Raw genomic sequence first — 7,879 nt, forward strand, 5'->3', positions numbered from 1 at the left:
TATAGTTCTGACATAAGAACGATAAATAAAAACGAATGCGAAAGATTCAATTGCACATTGAAATTTTTGTACTAAAACAAAAGTATTAAAGCTAGCCTTTGCTATGCACCAAGTATTCAGAAAACAAACTAAAAATGAAAAAGTAAAAAAAAAACTAATTATTCTTTTGATAATGTTTAAAAATAGAAAATGTCGCGCATTTACACCACTCGCTGAGCACTGGTGCTAAACCAACGTTTCACATAATCTTCGGGTTTTTTTAGATCGACTGTTTTCCCAAATTTCTGCAGAACAGTGGCTGCAAAAAAATTATTTAATAAATTTTATTTAATAAATTTGTCTCTTTTGAAATAAAATGAAAAAATGTTATTCAGTGGCATTTTATTTTAATAATTATGAAAATCTATGTATCACTTTACTAAAAAAAATAAATTTAAATATAAGAAATCAGACTGTGTAAAAATTGCTCTAGAAGTTGATTTATATCAACTATTTCTTGCTAAAAAGCTTACTTAGATTTTCTCAAAATATAAAGTAGATTTCAATTACTGTTTGTAAATAGAATGCAACGATGTATAAAGAAAAGTAATCACTTTGAATAACCTCATATGTTTTGCTCTTGTTGAAAGCAATTTTGGTTTTCTGAGTGCCTCTCCAACTAATAACTCTGGAGAGAGAATTCGTAATTATTTTCGGAAGTACAGATTGCACAGCAGCAGTTTCTGATTCCTGGTTTTTAATTTTTGCCGCAATGACATCTACCTGTACAATAATTTTCACAGATGAATTAACATTATTAATGATTTTAATTTTTTCGAAACACGCAGTAATGGGAAAATATGACACGAACGGAAAAATATAAAATTGTAGGCAATTAAAAATTGTATAAATTCTGAAGATATTTACCACATATGTAAATACATCTGCGAGAATTTCTTCTAGATTTTCCCACTCCTCTTCCGTGCGTAGAGGAAATGCCGGAATTCCGCGTAGTCGTTTTAATTTTACTTCCTCTGGAAAGAGTTTCTTTAAGATACGGTCTAATTTGACTTCCAAGTGGTCAAGCTTGATGCGTACTTCTTCTTGAACTTTGACAATATTGTCAATATTTTCCGATGTGATATCTGTGCTGTCTGAAAATACTATCCATAATCGCTTAATCGATTCTACTCTCACCTTGTAATTAATGAAATGAAACTATTACAAGTATTTACCATTTCTTTTTTTCTTTTTGCGGGAGAAGTTGCTAAAATCTGATCACGCTAAAACTAAAAATACATCGTGTGTAATTAAAATTGAATAGTTGAGAAATAAGAAAAAATATTCTCATCTTCTGAGGACGATTTTATATTTTTTTCTGAGCTCTCCTTATTGTCACCTTGTGCAGATCAATGTTCCTCAAACTTCATATCATTGTCACTACGCTCATCACTGCTTTGGGAAACCTTTTCCGGCTCTTTTTGACCTCCTGGCTGCTGCAGGGCGAGAGAAACTTTAGATCCTGATGATGTTTGCGTAGCGGACATCTCTGAATCAGAAGTCATATCTGAAAAAATAAAAGAGTATTTAAAACCTTGTACTGCCTAACTTGCAGGAATTTCAAAGTCGACTGAACTGCTGTATATTTTCTTTTTAAATTTAAGTTTGAATTGTATAAATGATCTTGCTAAAAACTTACTGTTACTATCCAATGGAGATTGAAGAAGGTTGAAGGTATGAAGATTTGCATGTTGAGATGTACACTGAAGATCAATAGCATTTGTATTCTCTGTATCTGCAGGATTCTTTTGATAGTTGATAATTTCTGTAACAATATAAATTGTGAGGCGTCTGCACAACTTATACAAATATGATAAAAATGAGTAGGAACACAGTTACGAGTCATGTCACTCAAAAATTTAATTTCTTACCTTTTGGTGGTGATTTTCTGGAAGATACTTTATTATTTACTGCTTTACTATATTTTTTCACATACAGGACTTTCTTTTTTAGATTCAAATGAGATTCGTTAGACTTCAGTTTTTTGAAATCAAAAGCTCTCAATGCAGCGAATTGCTCTCTGATATTTACTGCAGGGGCTGGTATGCTATTTACTTGAGAGACATCTTGGCAGTTTTTACGCTCTTCGTTCTCTGTACGTTGCATTTCTCGATGGGATCCTCCTGTGACTTGTCGTTTACGTTTTGTATACATAGTTTCTGGTTCCGAGTCATCATCATTAGAACTCTGAGTAAATCTGGTTGGAAGTTGACGCTTTCGCGGTTTGTCGTAATCAGTCTCTATGTTGGAATCAATAGGTTGATCTTCGGCGGCTAGTACAGCGGCTTTACGAGCCAGGTTATAAGTTTCTGGAAACACGTGAGGAGATCGTACTTTAATATCCATAATTGAGTACAATGCATAAAAATAAATGACTAGGCTACTTACTGTAACTATGCAAAAATTCAACGTTACATTCTTCCCAGTCTTCTTGTGCATTCGCAAGTGACATAACTAATTCCGTAGGGCATTTGTTTTTAGTGGGATACACAACACTCTCTTTACACTTATTCATCCATTTAGTTGCTACAATGCATATGCCACCATCCGGCCAAACAACAACTGAAAACTGTCAAAAACAGAAAAAGTAAATAAAACAAAGAAACATTTTGTTGTCAAAAATAAATATCAATAATGCCTTTCTAATTAAAGTTTTTTGGGTTGGGGTTGTGTATCTAGATTTTCGTGCTTCAGTATTCAGACTATGATTACATAATTTGGCATCTGTTAGCATTTAATATGTAAAAGATTAAATGTTAAATTAAAATGTCAACAATAGAATAATAAATATACATATGTGATAACTAGAATAATCAATAAAATCGACGTTTTTATGTTACATTAAGTAAAAGGAGCAATGAAGGGTTCGGACAACTGCATATTTATTTGCAGTTTAACAGAATATATCTCACCCTTATTTTACTCTTGCCCACCATGAACGAGCGGAATAGATAACTATTATCAGCAGGAATGAGAATGCATTTTTGGAGAACTTGATTAAGAGGCCAGACTTTTTCGATTTCTTCAAGTTGCGATACCTTACAGATGCCCAAGTCTGTAGAGTGAATAGGAAATGTAAAGAAGTCACAAATATTTCTAAATCTATGTCCATGTAAGGAAATTTGTGTGCCACGAAAGGAATAAGTAATTTTTGAGAGGACCACCACCTCGCTATTTTTTGACTTAAAGCAACAATCAGCTTCTGATGTGGAAAGTATCATTCCGTGCATGGTCAATTTGAAAAAAACTTCTACTTCATCGTTTTCCTCGTAATGTTTTTGACTTAATTCAATGCATTTTTCGTCAATTGTCTTTCTGCATGAGTCGACCTCCTCTTTCAAAGTCTCTATTGTAAAGTTGCTGAAGAGGGATGTATGTTCCTCTTAGGCAACGCTTAATAATACCTAAGTAACTTTCGTACTTAAACGCACTGAAATTACTGATAGCCAGATAAGTGCGGCATTCCATAGCTAAATGGCAGAGTGCATGAATGTAATAAGTGACAAATTCTTTTCCAAAGATATCCGCAGCATGGCTAACAAATGAACGGAGAAGAAGATCTGCTATTTGAATCATCCCGTCCTTTTCAACTAAGAGTGGGCTTGAAAGAATGTACACTCCGCATTGCAAAAATAAATAGTATGTGTATAGATTTCGATCCAGCAAACTGAATACCATTAATTCATCATATAAAAGAATTTTTCTAAACTCTGATTTTTATCTTCCAATATAAGATAAGTTGCGAGGTCTTCTGCAAAATTCGATCGGAATATGAAGTTTAATCTTGTCAATAAATGTGGAAACAACAGCCTTGTCGCGCGCTGAAATTTTCCCCCGATTTGGTCCTTTTTTCCCCAAAACAAACTCCAACCATCGCTAAAAAACTCCGCTATACAGAAGATGCATTTCGTCCAATCTAAACTGAGACACCATGCCGATCCCAATTTCTTCTAACGGAGATGTAATCCCGAAAATATGATGGCCAGCATCTATTTTTAATCTAAATTCTTCATCATTGCGAAGAGGTGCATCATGGTCCAGAAAAACTTGTCTGTTCTTATAGCGTATACCAGTGACATGACACTTCTCACAAGCTTTCTTTGACATATGTCCTCTAATGCATTTGACAAATGCTCTTGCAGGGGCATCCAAAATAAAATTCCGTATTTCAACACGATACATAATATCATTAAATATAATTCCATTTATCATTAAAATGGAAAGTTCGTCTACAAATTGCCGTAGGAAGGGTTCTAATGGAGGTTTACCTTCCCCATGAAAAACTGCTATTATGAATGGCTCCTTTTCATCCACGAGGCAACCCAATATTGGCCAGAATGCTTGACGGGAACTAGATATAATTCTAGATCGTCAATGTTCACATCAAATCGTATACTTTCTTTGTTAAAAAGATACTTTTCTGATAGCCGCGGTACAATACTACAGTAAATTCCTTTGTACCAGAATTTGCCATTTCCCATATCCGTAAGATTTGTAGTCCTGCGAGTTTTTAATAAACTTCGATAGGTCCTTGGTAGAGTAGGAAATATTATCTGCAGTACTTGGAGAAGCGCATCAATTTTTTTGCAGGAGACCCCTTTCAAAGCCCACTTCTTCAATTCGCGTAGAATATACGCATTTATTTCTTCATTATTATCGCGTAAAGTTCTTAGATCCTCAATGTCAACTGCTTCACAAACATCACTGAGCTCTGAGAAATCTAATTCTGAGGAATCGTACTCTGGATTACTGCTATCTTCATGAATGCCGTTTGAAACTTCAGTTATATTACTGTCACTGCTCTCCTGCGTCTCGGCAATGTTGAACTCTTCGACATTATTCCTATCAGAATCGGATTCTTCGTGTTCGGATTCACTATTACTGTTATTAGTACTACTGTTTGAAGAAAGCAAGGGATTGAAGATGTTTCTAATGTTTCTAATGCTGCTGTAACTTTATGACACGCAATCGCGATGCTGCTTTTGTTTTGGCTTTACGACTAATTTTTCTTTTACAATCCTGTATAAATACAAAGAAGATATAAAGTATACAGAATGCTTTCACCTGATAAAAATTTTAACATGATGAAAAAAATTTTCAAAAATCTAAAATATTTCATGTGCAATTGTCAGACTGATTAAGATTCAGACACAATAAGAAAAATGAGGAATTAGAAATAGAAATTAGATATAAAGACTTAAGTATGATAAAAATAAAGATATTCTATATATATATATATTAATATATTATAACTCAATATAATTTTAATTTAGAAATAGGAACGAAGTAAAGTCGACCCAACTAGCCAAAATTATATTTATTTAAAAAACACACAACGTTTCGACCATATGGATGTGGTCCTTATCAAGTGTAATATTCATTAGTAGAGGTGCAGCCAAATTAACGATAACGTCAACTTTTCCATAATATAGTTACAACATATTTAAATAAACATAACATAAATTCAATTTTGTCAAAACATTTGAAAGAGAGAAAAAGAGAAAACGATCCTATCGTTATGATGATTCGTCAAAAAGGTCACGTATCGAATTCCCATCATTACCGTCAAAAACTGACAGTTTTTGACGATAGGATCGTTTTCTCTTTTTCTCTCTTTCAAATGTTTTGACAAAATTGAATTTATGTTATGTTTATTTAAATATGTTGTAACTATATTATGGAAAAGTTGACGTTATCGTTAATTTGGCTGCACCTCTACTAATGAATATTACACTTGATAAGGACCACATCCATATGGTCGAAACGTTGTGTGTTTTTTAAATAAATATAATTTTGGCTAGTTGGGTCGACTTTACTTCGTTCCTATTTTAAAATTTTACTAGCGACTTTTTAAGTATCTAATTATTATTATAATTTTAATTGATAGAATTATTATTGTCGCAGCATAAGAAGAGTTAAATAACAAATAAAATGACTTGTCAAATTTATTGGAAATGTGATACACATGCAGAATGTTTCTGCTAATACTGACAAGCTATTTGATTATTTAATTCTTTTATTATATGCCACATACTAATAATAATTTTATTAATTAAAATTATGTTACGTTATAACATATAATAGAATATTCTTATCTTTATTCTTATCATACTTAAATCTTCACATCTAATTTATATGCACATTCCCTGCACATGACTTGATATTTATTTCCTTCCATGCATGGCACAGAGACATGTTGACAAGATTAATCTTAAATGTAAGAGATTAATCTAACCTATAACCTAACCCTAATCTGTTTGCTGTCAGTATGCCATAAAATGCATGAATAATTTTTGTTCTTAAAAGAAGCTTAATGCTAATTTGAACTTTCTTCAAAGTGTTAAATACAGAATATAAACAAAAGTTAAACACAACATAAGCAAAATATTGTAATGCACGGCTATATAATACTTACTGGTTTTTCGATATCCTCCATCTTCGAAAGAATATTATTTTAATTACAGTAGAAAATTCTTTTAATATTATTATTACTGTAATTAATAGCAATGCTTTCACAGGACTATTTTGGCTCACTTCACAAACATTCGTTGAATAACGGGAAATAATACTGTTGCCTGTTGCCGTTGCACGCATTTGCACGTTGCACACATGGGCTATTGCAAATGCGCGGCGGTGGCCAATCGGCTACTCTTCCAGAAGTAGCAAAACATAGCAAGAGATGATTGGCTACTGTAGCGAATGTATGAACACGCGGTAAATTCAAATGAGTTAACAGCATCTTTTCAATAATATTGCACTTTCTATATAAAATTTTTTCAACTGTATTACTCGAAAAACAGTTTCACTGCGAAATTAATTATCACATACACATAATACACCATAAATAGAACTCCTACAAGCTCAAAAATACGTTTACATATAAAAAGTAAAATGATAATGGAAAGCCTATTAAATTATTAAAAAAATGATTTATTTTAGTGCATTATGAATAATAATATATAATTTTGAGAATTTTTTATCATTTTTAGAAAATTTTCACACATTTACTAAATTTGCAGGGCCAGCGTAAAATCGATCATTTTTTCGTCATTGAGCAGCACATGTCATAAATCAAATTTTCGTCACACGAAAAATGCGTGACTATTTCAAATCAAAATTAAGTCATTTTGACTTTTTCTTGACTTCAGTGTGTTCCTTGGGTAGTTTACACGTCTTTTGATACGCGAACCAAAAGTAGTGCGCACCAAACGTTTAATTTGACTGCATTTACATCAAACGTATCAAGTTTGTTAAAAGTATAGAATAAATTTTAAATAAAGTATATATTACAATAATACAATAATGATGAAATAGTGAGAAATGAAATAAACTGCTGACTAATGAAAATAGATCTTTCGTTTTTTGATGCACAAATGTTTACAGCGCTACAGATATGCTTGATACGCGTATTATTTTGATACAATACGCATTCTTGATGTATCAACTCAGTACCCCGAGTAGAAATGTCGTCGAGTTTACCCAACATGCATCGGGACCCGATATGGTTGATGTAGGGTATCAACTAACGGGTTTTATCTGATGTGAGTCTTATCGGTTCTTCTTCAGGTCAACCCTAGTTGAAAAAATAGTAATCGGTTTTTGATAGAATTGACGCCGGGTATTACCGAACAGAGTAACCCCAGTAGTACTTCATCGGTACCCTATTAGGTATACCTTACGTAAAAAAAGAATATTTCCGGTAATGTATTTCTGACCGGGGAACCATCAGGGCCCCATGACTCTATCTGCAAGATATTAATTAAGTAATTTTTGTTACAATATTTGTATTCTTATTATGTATTTACTACTACTCCCGTGTGGAAAATTGTCTCATGAAACT

At 32.7% G+C, this 7,879-nt stretch overlaps 1 pseudogene; it reads right to left on the reverse strand.

The window, feature by feature from the left end:
* Positions 1–200: 200 nt before the first annotated feature.
* LOC145932812 (uncharacterized) lies at positions 201–6,481 on the reverse strand (annotated as a pseudogene).
* Positions 6,482–7,879: the final 1,398 nt, after the last annotated feature.

This window comes from Prenolepis imparis, unplaced genomic scaffold (genome assembly GCF_030444845.1).
Source record: "Prenolepis imparis isolate NDT839.2.m4 unplaced genomic scaffold, iyPreImpa1.0 SCAF_2, whole genome shotgun sequence".
Taxonomy (NCBI): domain Eukaryota; kingdom Metazoa; phylum Arthropoda; class Insecta; order Hymenoptera; family Formicidae; genus Prenolepis; species Prenolepis imparis.